A 13,745-nucleotide genomic window follows, 5' to 3' on the forward strand; every position below is an offset into this window, starting at 1 on the left:
GTGCCTAAGGAGAGTCTCATGGAGGGAAAACATTCTCTCAGCCTTTCATAGAGAGCAAATTGATCAAGCAATGGCCATGACTCATCCACATGGCTGACACCGACAAAGGATCTACAAAGTGTGGTACAGGGTTACAGGATAAATCCTGAGGGGATTTGACTGACCTAATCATATACAAAAGTTACATTTGTTATATAGGTCTTGCTTTATCTTGATCTTGACCATCCAGCAGAAAAGTATAAAAACGAGGTATATAAATTAAAGCCATATTAATATGCTAAGCTGTAAAAGGCTCAAATCAACAACTTCTGCAGATAACCCACTACTAACTATTGTGGACTGCTAGACTGTGTTGGACTGTTTTGCTGAATTCAAGCAGCTATAGTATTTAGATGCCAATAGAATACCCATTTCTGACAGGACTAAACAAAAAAGGGGATACAAAGGAAGGACCATTTTGTATGTGTATATACAGAATAGTTAGGAGAGATACACAGCTACTTTCACTTAATTCAATGAGAAGAAAGATTTGTACTGATAGTATTTGGACAGGATATCTTGTCTGCTTCTTGTGCTATGGATAACCACTAAGAAGATAACAATGTACAAGGTATTAATTATCGAAACTGTCCTATTAATCAGCTTTGAAACTGTCTCATTAATATTTCTCATTAAAATAAAATAAAATTTAAAAAAAGAAAGACAGATAGCCTCAGAAAACATTCTTCCAAACTTCCATACCCCTTGAACATTTAGACTCATTGTCACCCAAATATTCTTATTTTACAAAACTATCTGATCATTTCCACAAGACACCAGCGCACATACATATGTACACACACGAGGAGATGTACTATGTAGAAATTCAATACACATGGACCTCTCCCAAGCATCAAATATCCACACAATAAATCAACACAATTCAAATCTGTAAATATCTCTAAATACAGACACACTCTTATGCTACCTGCATGTACAAGACCACAAACTCTGAAATAAAAAGAACTCCATCTTACAAAATTCAGAATCCTATTAATGTCACACCACAATTGCACACATTCATCTAACCAGTACAAAAAAAAAATCATAGACCAGTCAATATGCATTGAAGGACATAAGCACAGGTCTTAAAGGTCAGATAAACATATCTTCTGTCCTGTACATGCACAGCAGTATTAATCCTCTTACATTTCCTAATTATATAAAACAGAGGTACGCTGAACCTTTGGAAGAAAATGTTTCTTTCAAATATCCATATCCAGACAAATGTCACCACTCTCCGTAACACTATCCATAGCAATGCACACTTTTTTCCTAATTGTCCACCACATACACACAAACACAAAGAAATGTTTAAATATGCATAAAACCCCAAAGGGTAAGGAAGAGAAGCTATAGATGAAATATTCCAAATGCCAAATTACAAGAAACACCAAGTGTCTGAGTACACATGCATAACATAATTCTCTCCTAACACAACCAATCCTATACAGTTGCACAAAAAGTCATGACCTTCCCTTTATCCCAAACATTCACCTAGACACCATCATCCACGCTGGAGAATACACAGTACAGATTCTCACCAGATGGTTTAAAAGATAACAAATGCCAAAAAACAAATTAATATGCACAAATTCCTAAAAAGTGAACCATCCATGCTCCGTGAATTCCAACAGTCCCCAATGAGCCCACCAAATACATCATATTTTCAGAAAACACTATCTGAAATTGTCATGACTCTCAAAATCAAAACTCAAATTTCCTCCCATCCTCAAGTACACACATGGTCTCCGCAGTAGACCACCACATGCACACACGTATACACACACACACACAGGACCTTGTAATAAAGTTCCAGACATAGCGCATGTGTAGAACATAATTTAAGTACTACTACGACAGACAATCCTTACTGCAAATTGCTTCAGACAATTGATTCTCACCCAACGCTCTAGTTTATGCCTGCAGGAATATATACCTTCAGGTCATTCCCGCTGTGACAAAGTCACACAGAGCAAAAGCTCGTTATTCAGCTTCGGCAATTACTAGTACCCTGACAAATGGGCAGTCACCACATGAATAGTGGCTGAGGTTGTCCATTCGTGAACACAAGGGAGAACAAAGTGCACCTCACTTTTTGGGGCCTCGTGCTGCTGCTCTGGCGCTGGATCACATTTTTCAAAAGCATGAGCAGTGCTCCTCAGCTTCTGCATCGCAGAGGCAGAGAGACGAGGACCTCCCTCGCTTTCCTTCCCGCCCAGCTGGCTGCAGAACAGGGCAGAGCAGGCCTACAGCTGTACAACCGCGTCCCTCATCTATGGTCACCACAAGGTGTGCCTGGTGTGAAAAGGCAGACCCGGGCACATGAAGAAGCACTACCCAGTACACATAGAGGTCTACAGAGTACGAAGGGGAAAGTGCAAAAACATAGTTTGGAAGTACAGGGCCAGAAAACCCTTACCTCTATTTTTGGTAACGGATTTTCCCGCCATTGTCTAGGCTGCCTGAGCCTTTGGCTGTGGAGTGCACACGCTTCTACTAAGGACTTGCGCGTGCGCAATACCTCAACAGTGCTCCAACGTCTAGATGTTGGACACTGAGGCTCGTGATAAACACCTTGAGCCCAGGACTAGCTCACGCGCATGGGGCACTGGAGAAAACCTCACCCGAAGCAAAGGGCACCGGGCCTTCTCCAAGATGTCTCCGGGGTGAATCCCTATCGGGGGAACATTGTACAGAGCCTCTAAATGACCACGCGTGTTTTTCAAAATTGCAAACCTGCCACCCATCAATCTTAGCTGCAACACTTCCAGGCATTTATCCTAAAGCAAACTATGGCTTACCTCCTTTGGACTGCATTTCTTTTCCAAAACAAATGAGTCCTTTTCTGTTAATGCATTGGAAGATTCCATTTAAAAGAGTTCTGGCAAAAGAATTTCAGAGCCAGGAAGCACCCTAAGAAATGTTGCGTTCTGACTACATTCTTAAAGTTTTGTCTTTGTTTTCTGTACCAAACATATTTATTTCATGCACACAGCGCTCCCAATAAATACTGAGTCACAATTTTATCTGTTTATTAATTAATTTATTTTGCAAAGCTGTGTTAAACTTTAACCAAAAATTGACAGTCATGGTCAATTTCAGCCATTATCGCAGCTAAAATGGGAGTGATTTTGCTTTTTCTCATTTAACTTATATGGAAAATATCAGTTGCTAATTAAAAAAATTAGAATCAAGTCACTAACTTGAATTCGTCAGTTTCAGAAATCTATCACTATATCCTCTTTCTGGTAACTTGCGGGATTAATAACAAGGTAACTTCAGTGTATGATCCAGCTCTGCCAAGATCTTACCAGTCACCCACCCTAAAGATACAGATAAGGCTTCTCCCTGTTCCTCTACTGCTCCAAAGCATGATGAAAGAGCCTAAGTCTCCTGTAGCTGGTGGTCTATCATCAGAGTAGTTTTCGACCAGCAGTCAATGATGGTCCTGAGTTGTTCCCAGGAGAGGGCCAGAGGGTAGGGTCCAAGGAGCCATTAGCTACCCATTTCTATGCACGAGCAGTGTGATGGTTAATCTTGATTGTCATTTTCTCTTAGTGACTCCCAGGAGATTAGTAAAGCATATTTTTTGGTGTGAACAGGGGGATTATGAGAGTGTGACCTTAGGATCCTGGCCCTTTCCTCTCTCAGGTGCTTCTTTTGTGCTTTCTGGAAGTCATGAGTTGAAAAGATTTCCCCTGCCATGCTCTCTGCCCTGGTGCTTTTCCCTTGGAGACATCCAAACATAGACCTAAATTTTAGAAACTGTGAGCCAAAATAAATGTTCTTCACATTGTCCTGTGTATTTTGTCTCAACAAAAGTGAACTACAGCCTGTGGTCACAAATTATATTTGGGCCAATTTGATTTTTATAACTGCATCTGGGTCAAAGACTATGGAAAATATAACTTCTACAATGTGATTTTTGCATTACAGGTCCAGAAAATGAGCTACTGAAACCTATTTAAGAAGACATGATAATTATTTGAGGTGACAGGGAGAAGAAGTCACAAAGAGCAAAACATTTTGACAACTAAAAGGACGAGATTTCTGTGTTGGATCCTATAGGCTACATTGCGTGCTTGCTTGCTGAACAGGGGTTTTCTAGCAAAGGAGATCCTAAGACTATTTTGAAGAAGAAGATATCAGTCCCAACAACAGACACTCAAAAAGATAAAAGAACTTATTCCACAGTCTGGGAAGTAATTTAAATGTTCATGAGAGGCACAGAGCAGTGATGTTTTTACTGTATTGTTCATGGGATCTTGAGGTTCTCCTCTACCTGCCAGAGCTCTTCCTACAATGTCTCTCCCCCTCCCTCCTCCCAGCCCTGCTGCAGCTGCCCCTCCCCCACATAGAATACCTAGACTTGAAAGCTCCAGCCCTGTTGACTTTCAAATTTTACCCACTGCAGTTGGACCTGAGTGAGCCTCTGGTCACAGATCGCTCTCCAGAGCCTTCTCACTGTGCTAGCAGCTTGATTCCAGTGTCCAAGCCCACAGGGATGGTTTTAGAAAGAGGTAAGCCCAGAGCTTCCAGGAACATGTTCTCTAATTCCCTGACACTCCTTAAACTCTTAGAAATTTGAATTTTTTTCTTCCCTGGGCACAGAGGTTAAACTGATGTAAACAGTATTCAGGATTCAAGGGTGAGGGAGGAATCTATGTCAGCTTGAGACTGTTGATGGACTTCTTAGAAGGATTTTGAGATATCACAGGAGAAATATACTTGGTCAGTGGAAAGGATAGGAGGAAAGAGATTGATCTTTTCTAGAAAGGGAGAGATATCACTGGTGGGAAAACGTCATGGTGGAGACAGTATTTTCAAAGTGAAAGCATGAGTTCTGTGTCCTTCCTTAAGGCACCTAGAAATTGTGTGTCCTACTGCTCTGAGGGGACTGACAGGAGGTTCTTGGATCATACATAGTGTTATGGGATTTAAGAGAAAGGAGAGGACAAATAGGAAAAGGAAAAGGTTTATTTTTAAAATAAACATTCATTAGCTGGCTCAGCTAATAAAAACCAAATGGCTGAGCAAAGGACAAAAGACAGGTTTCAGTTTTTAGGCATTTGGTCAAGGGGCTTAGTCTTGGGAATGGAATTTTGGGGCAGGCAGAAGGAGAGCAATGAGTTTTTATCTTGGTGGCCCTGCTTAACACAATAGGATGTTCTAGGAACAGGAGCTATAAAATTTCACTCACAGGGACAAAAGTTACTCCTTCATTAGAAGAATGAGCTCAGACAGAAAACTGCTCAATGGGCTGCTCCTAGACCCAACTGTACAGTGAAATATCCTGTGTGTGAGCAAGGTGGGGGCTACTCAACTGCCACAGATCAGAGCCCCCAAGTGCCTTCTCACTCAGAAAAGGCTTCTCCCTCAGTCCAAGTTGCAGCTGTCTTTCATTACAGAGCTGCATGGAATCTTCAGTGAACATAGGACTTGGACTTCCCTGAGTTGTTCTGAAATGTCATTATTTTCATCAGAACCAGTCGTTATTTTCATCAGAGGTCTTTAGTGTTGCCACAATCAATGAAGGACCCTCAGGCCTTCACTGCACTGTGGACAGGAGCACTGCACATTTCCTATCTGGTGCTTCATGAACAGGGAGTACATGGGTGGTTTTGGTTTTACATAGCAGGTTCTATGATGGCTGGTATCCATGCTAAGAGAGGATGGTGAGTAGCTCATGGTTAGTAAGATCTGTTACTGTTATCCTAGTAGAAAATTAAGACAGATGTGTTGTTATTTGGTGCAGATGTTGTGGGCCTTGCTCTCCTTGATCACGACCTGTATGAGTTTCTACTGACCAAGGATTGGCTCCAAATAACTTTCTACAATAAATCTGACAACTAGTAAGCATGAATATTGCTTTAAAACTCCCAGGACAGCCCACAGCCACCATTACCTGGCTCTTCTGGTCCTCTGTAGAAACCCTTGTTTCTTTAAGGACCAGTTGGTTTGTATTTTGTTTGTTTGGTTGGTTTTGGTTTTGGTTTTTTGTTTTTAATGTATTTTAGTCTAAGATCTACAGGGTCTCACTAGGTAGATGAGACTTGTAATGATTCTCCTGTTTTCAGCCTCCCAAGCATTGGGATTATAGGCACACATCAAAACACCTAGTCTCTATCGCCATCTCATCGTGCTCTGGTGTGGGGCTGTCATAGCATGTAAGGGATCAAACCTCAGCTGCTTTACTCTGTCTAAGCAGGCACTTTAGTTTTCTGAGCTATCTATCTGGCCCTGCAAGGACAGGTTTTGAGAGAACCTAATTCTTCTCTTCGAGACCTGTCCCATGGGAACAGAGCCTCTAGTATCATGGCAGGGACCAGTGATTACTGGGGACAGGACTAATCAGGATCATTCCCTGCATTAGTGTGCACTGTAGCAAGTGTGTGTAGGATGCCTTATAGGGTCATCTTCCAGGTTCCTCAGGTGCTATTGTGGGGAAAGATTTTATTCAGGGACTGTGTTGTATTGTACTTGCAAGGCACAGAAGCCTGGGGTTTGGAAGGAGCATGAGGAAAAGGAAGCATCTCTTGGAGTGAAGGAAAGCTGAGGGTCTGCTGTGGACAAGCAATGGTTGGGGAATCTCAGTGCAGTGGAAACAAGCTCCTTGTTGGAGGAATTCTAGTGGAGGGAGACAGCATGAGAATTAGCTCTGTGACATTTGGTAACTGCAAAGCATTGCTGTGCACACAGTGGTGCTCTGGTAAGATCCGTCTTTTGATTCTCACAGGTTGGGGAATAATAGGGCCTCCCTCCTGCCATCTCCTCCTCCATTCATTTCTTTTCTCCACAGCATCACCAATGATGCAGCCAAATATGACTATGAAGGCTGATGTCATTGTGGCTTCTTCTTGGGTCCTGCCCCCTCTGCTAGCTCCCCAGTTCCATTACCTCAGCTGTACTGGGAGCCACCACCACCACCATTTGGGAATGCACCACTTCCTCACGTTAATCCCTTGGTGCTTTCTCCTTTTCCAGGGATACCTGCAGTGGCAGGACATGGTGGCTATGGCCTAACTAGGGCTGGGCATTTAAAATCACTGCCCAAGCCAGGCCAGCAAGGAGGCCAGCAGGGTCCCTCCTGACTCAGAGCATTGTCATCTCTCAGGCCCCGCACATCAGGGGTGCTCCAGGGGTCCTGCACGGGGTGTGCAGCATTCTGCTCCCCAGGTTCTGGGAGCTCCATCCATGACCACCATCATGCCTGTCCCAACAGGTGCGAGCATTCATGCTGATAACAGGATGCGGCATAAGGGTTCTTGTGCCCCAGCCATATCACTCATAATCTCCATGCTTTCTGGGATGAACAAGGTGCCACCACCCCACTGGGACTGTGGAGAAGGTGGACTGGCCACCCTCCAGGCCAATGCTTCATCAGATCACACCTGCAAGTCTCCAAGTGTCTAAAAGAACTTCCGGCACTGGTAGCATCTTGGGACCCTGCTCCAGAGACACCTTCCTCACATTCCTGATGTGGAAGCAGTGTCTTGCTTCCTCGTGTGAATGCCTTCCCCAGGTTCCAGCTGCAGCTCACCCTGCAGCTCCAATGTGAGGAAGGAGAAGGGGTGACAGAAGTTTGGAGCGTACAGGAACTTGCAGAATGGGCAAGGGTGACAGCAGAATCAGGAATACTCATGCAATGCCAGGGAAGAAATAGGGCCTGACCTCAGGAGACAACTACTCCTCTCTGATGCAGCCAGTGGTTCTTTTTCAGTAGTTATCACCTCATGCCTAAGACTCAGGTCAGAGAAGGTTCTTGATATAGCATGAGCCACCATGTGAGTTCAATTCTAACATGTCATGGTCACTCCCCTTCTATTTTAACCCTCCACCACAGATATGTGGACTTGTGGTCCAGAAGTCATCACAACCAGGGCTGGCTGTAGGAAGTACAGAAACTGACACTTGTTCCCACCTACCTGAGAATAAAAGGTGATGCAGCAGTGACATGAGGACACACTCAGTTGTCACTTAAGTCTTTACTCCAGGCTTTATCCCTGGCTCCCAGTTCACTGTGTGCCCTGGCCCTGTCAGCTCAGGCTGCCAGACAGAATACCCGATACTGTCAGCTGAAATGGCCCACATGGATTCTTCACAGTTCACAAGGTGGCAAGTCCCCGGTCAAGAGGCTGGTACATTCTGTGTGTGATGAGGACTGTCCCGTGAGTTGGAGAAGGTGACAGCCTCACCTGTGTCCTCACATGGATGAGCAAGCTTTGGGGTCTTTTCCTCTTACTGCAAAGGCACTAATCCCATCCTGACTGACCTCATCTGATAATCATTACCAACCAAAGACCCATCTCAAAATACCATCAGGTCAGGGGCCGGTACTTCAACACATGAACTGTGGGAGAGAGAAACATCCTGTCCAAAAGAGACAGCACCAACACTGAGGACACAAAGGAGACCAGAGTCACCATTGCAGCATTTGTGTTGCTGCTATGGTGACCTAGAGGCTGTAAGACCACAACAAGAGAGTGTTGAGCCAGGCAGAGGTCACAGGGATATGGAGAGCTGGGTGAACTGGGAATGGAGGGTGAGGAAGTGGATGGAAACTGATCCTGAGCAATTACAGGCCAGTGTTTTGGTCCCTGGCCCACCGGCACCCAACCATGAGTATGGAGGATGGCCTGCACATAGGTGTGCGGGAATGGGACCGCATGAGCAACTACAAGTGCATGACTTTCTACGACGTGGCTGCAGAGTAAGGGATCCTGGGCCCAGGCCCGAGTTGCAAGAGCCCATGGACTGTACACCTGAGTCCAATGGGGCTTGTGACCCACACAGTGTCAGCAGAGTGTCCTCTGCTCAAGTCCGGCCCTGGGACACCTGGGGCCTCAGGAGCCTGCTGCTTCTACATGGATGGCGGGAGGAGGGAGTTCTAGGTAAAGTGGTTGCAGAAGCACTGGCCTCATTGTTTAGAGGGTTTCTTTAGCACTTGGGGCTGTGTAAAGGGCACAGGTGCTACCAGCTTTGTGCTGATCCCCTGTTGACAAAGAAGGAACAATCTCTTTTCATGAAGGTACCAGGTTATAACCTGAGATCCCAAAAGGCCATGCGAGAAGGGAGAAGATGCTTCGAGGAAGACAGCCATTCAGACAACCTGGGGACATGTCCTTCCTATTATTGCTTTTGCTCCACCTAATCTGTTTTACTCAAGCAAACACAGAAATAGAGCAGAAAACAGGCCCCAGAGGAAATGAATCAAATCTTCTCCACTTGGCCTTCACTTTCTCCCGGGTCCTTGCCTCCCAGGGCATCATTCTAGGACTCACAGTCCCAGGCAAGATCCCTGAATGGAGCAAGGATTCCTGGTGATCTCTGCCATAAATCATTTCCTGACCAGCTACTGGCAGCCAGCTCTCATTTGTGGCTCCGTGCAAAGCCAGAACAGTTATGAAAAGGGTTACCTAAGTACTCTGACGGACACATCAACCTAACTCACTTCCCTGCCTGTGATGAAGTTATGTCCAGAACGGCAGTCCGGCTCTGGGGTCAACACCTTCCTATGACTAGACCAGTCCATCCAGGGCACTGCTCCCCATCCTGTCCAGTGGCTCTGATCCACTGCCATGAAGGCCTGGGTCTGGCCTTCCTCCTGGCTCAGTCTGCGGTTCTTCACATCACAGGTTCAAGGAGTTTGAGGCTGCTAAAGAGACAAGCAACGGCAGGTTGCAGATGACAGAGGGACTCTCAGGACATTAGCTTCCTGTCCCACTGAGGCCAGAACCTCCTAGGCCTCCAGAACTTGTTGTCCAGCAGCCAGGTATGGTTTCCCACATTCTCACAGGGGCCCATGGCAAAAGCCAAACAGGGCAGAGGGAAGCTATTGTCACAAAATTATTTGTTTGTGAATTAGAGTGGGGCATTTGCTTTTAAAAGTAGAACATCCACCCAAGCCTGGCCTTGCTGATACCCTTGGTCTTGAATTGGGTCTTGATTAGGCCTGCAACACCCAAAAGCACCATCTGCCCAGGAGTGCCTAGGATGGGTGGGGAGAGTAGCTGAATTTTGGGTGACTCCTCATGTCCTTCCATGTGACAGTATCCACATTCCACCTCATGCTGAGACTCCACTCATGGTAGTCAGGTGGTGCTAACCCAGAGTGGATGACATTAGGTCCCAGAACCCTTCTACCCCCAATGGGACTGGGGTGTAGGTGATCCCCCATCCATGCACCCTCTTCTTCCTCTATTTTACTGTGTGTTCCCACGCAGACAGACTCCACAGTGCAGGTTGCCTGCCCGCCAGCACCCAAATGCCAGCAGCCAAAGGATTCGAAGGTTCTTGATGACATTCCTTCTGAAGCTGTGAAGGAGTACATGGACATTATGGACTGGCTGGAAGAACATAACTTCTTGGTCATGGAGGAGCCTGAAGAAAACCAGGAGGAGGAGCAGCAGCAGCACAAAGAGGATGAGATATATCCAGACCTGGGTCTCTTGACCTACTGTGATGAGCTATGCTCCCAAGAAGAGTTTGTTAACAAGGTGTGCAGGGCTGGAGGCCTGGTGTTCTTAAGATTCTAGGAACAGCGTCCCAAGCCTTTGGAGCTAACCACTGAACTACTAAGCAGTGTGTGTGTGTGTGTGTGTGTGTGTGTGTGTGTGTAGTTTGTGAGTCCAGATGATTAATAAACCCTCTTGTGGGCTTGCCCTTAGCTGAGTTCCTCCTTACTGAGGACATTCATGATTTCCTCCTATCTAGGTTGAAGACATTATCAATCCCCAATTTCTGGTAGAAACAGAATCTACAGATACAGAGAAAGACATATTCCTGGCTATAAGACAGGTCCTAGAAGAAGAACATATACTCACTCCTGAATAGGTAGGCAGAAGCATGAGGGACACCAGGTGAACAAGAGATGAAGTGACATCAGGAAGGCAAGGGCAGGTGCACCAGTACAACCAGGCAATAGGGGGTGAGGCACATCATGCAGAGAAGGGAGAGAGGGGCACCAAGCAGAAGAGAAGAGCAGATGGATGAGGGAGACAAGTGATAGAGGGGCACTACATGTTATAGAGGAAGGACAAAAGATAGGCAAGGGTGGAAAAGATATCACGTAGATCATCAAGATGAGGAGAAGACCCTGTATACCAGGCCCATGTGACTTTCTACAACCCTGCTCAGCTGGGAGTTGCTGCTTTCTAGAGAGGGGCTGCACCCAGATGGAGGATGTACATTGGGTACAGGAAGGGAGGAAACCAGAGAGTGAGGAGGGCTGAGACTGTCCAAGAAGGCCTGGTAGGTTGGTCTCAGGACCTCAGGCTCTGTCTCAGAAGCCAAGATGGGTGAACCTTTGGAGAATGTCTCTTATCCAAATACACTCACCCCTACCCTGATTGCCCTCTTCATGTCTGGTGCAGACCACCAAGTGCCCATTTCCTCCTGTAGCTCGTGGAGAGAGACTTGTGGGCTCCAAGGGAAAGGGAGCTGTGTGCAGGCCCAGGAGCCCAGGTGCATCCCAATCTGATGCCAACCAAAGTGCAGAGCAAGATGAGTGTGATCCCAAAGCAAAGGTGAACAAGGAGACCTATTCCATTCCAAAAACTTCCCAGGTCCTTAAGAGACTCCAGACCACAGAAGAATAGCTTCTGGTGTCTGAGGTCCCTGCTATCCTGCACAAGAGAAACAGCCTGGCTCCACTCAGTGCCTCCGTTCCCAGTGCTCTTCCTCAGGACCTGGCACCCAGATGTGCCCTGAGCCTCAGAGAGGCCTCTCCTACTGGGGGGTCCATGGGAGCCAGTGTCTGGCTCAGATGAGGATGAGGGGGACTTCTCCAACCTGTCCTTCCTCTTGGCCTCCCCTCACAAGCTGCTGCCCTGGGAATGGTCCCAAACCCCAGTTTCTGATGTGGGTCTCCTTGGAACTCAAGATCCAGCACTGAAGGCCCCACCTCCCCAGGGAGGAGCCCTTGACCCTGACCTCCCTGCAGCTAGCAGGTCTAAGAATTGAGTCCTCACAGGAGGCTCAGTTCCTGTGGGAAAGACGTCCTGCCCAGGGCCTTCTTGTGAGGTCTCTGGAGGGCAAAATTTGGCTCAGGGATATGTTGCACCCTCATCACCTCTGAAGGGGAAGGGTAACAAAATAGGCCCCCAGAGGAAGATGAAGAGGCACTGAAACTATAGGATTAATGGGCAGATGCTGCGGTGCCCATCCCTCAGGTGGGCCTTGGCCAATTTTCACCTTGGCTGCATCCTGAACCCCACAAGTCAGAGGTCCCTCCTCATCAAGTTCTGAGTCAGCTATTCTGGGGCATGTAGAGGTGATAGGAGTGGGTGGGTTAGAAGGGAGGGGCCTGCCTTGATGGGATGGGGGCTGTGCTTTAGCAATGTAAATAAAGATGATTGGGTGGAAAATGCTCTCGGGATCGCTGCCTCCTGTTTCGGGCTTTGTCCCATCTGGATAGTAAAGACAATAAACAGGGAAAGACCTGATGAGCCAAGCTCCAGAGTGCACAGGTGCCTGCTGAGGTCTTCCTGGCACCATGGGGACCTTCTTCCCACTGCCCCAGGCAGCAGACAGACTCACCTTCACTACCCTACACAGAAAGTCTCATTTGTCTAGGCCTTCTGTGCACCTCTGACTTTTACCCACATCCCTTAGAAATCCCCCTTCTGTCCATTGTTCCATTAATCAGTGTGCTAGCATGGACCCTGCAGCTGCTGCTTTTCTTAGGGACCGTCTTTCTCCTTGAAAGAGCCCAGATGGGAGGCTGGACCAATGCTCTGCTCTGGCACGGCCTTCCTGAGTGGGTGTTTTGACAAGAGGACAAGGCCTTAGTGCTCAGGGAAGAAGCCTCCTCATCTTGGGGAAACTTCAACAGACAACACAACAAAGCCTAATCAGAATGCCTTCTTTCCTGGCAGTCACCAGGAGGCCAGGCTCCTCGATCACCCTATTAGAGCTGTTCCTTTTTTCTCAGAGTTGCTGCAGGTGCTCCAGGTCTCTGTGCACTGAGCAGGACTGGTCAGAGTTCCTGGTTTGTGCAAACTTGGCCGGGCTGCCCTGCCAGGGTGGCCGAGCAGCTGAGACACTGTCTGACTTTAGCATCTGAAGTGTTTGTACATCAGTCTGTTTTCTTTTTAAAATGCTGTAGTTTTTATTTCCTGATGCAAATTTCCTTTTTTAAATATTACTGCCATATATTTTCAGAACACAACATCTATCATGGGGATTAGTACATCTTTTTTAAGTTTTTATTTTTATTTTATTTTTTAATGTGTATTTTTTCATTTTTTAAATAATTTTATTGAGAAGCAAACAGAAATTAAACAGTTTCAAAACTGATTACTAGCATCGTTTCAATAATTAATATGTTGCATACTGTTTTCTTAGGGATCAGTACATCTACATAACCTATTTTAATTCTTTTAGTCTCTCCTTCCCTCTTTCCATTTCTTAGTCCTCCTTCCTTTTGCAAAAGTTCTACTTCCCTGCTTCCTATTATCTATCTTTCATTTATTTATACTTTAAGTTTCTGATGGGAGAAACTGAGACATTATTTACAGTTGTGTGCCTGGCTAAAGGTGCATCCATTTTTCTACAAATAACTCAAGTCTATCCTTCTTTATGATAGAGAAATACTCCACTGTATAGAAATATTACATGTTCTTTATCAATTTATCTTGTGATAAGACTTTACACTACTTCCAAGATACAGCTATTATGTATTATGTGCTGCTTTACATATAAAA

The sequence above is a fragment of the Octodon degus genome, unplaced genomic scaffold (assembly GCF_000260255.1).
Source record: "Octodon degus isolate 3935 unplaced genomic scaffold, OctDeg1.0 scaffold00477, whole genome shotgun sequence".
Taxonomy (NCBI): domain Eukaryota; kingdom Metazoa; phylum Chordata; class Mammalia; order Rodentia; family Octodontidae; genus Octodon; species Octodon degus.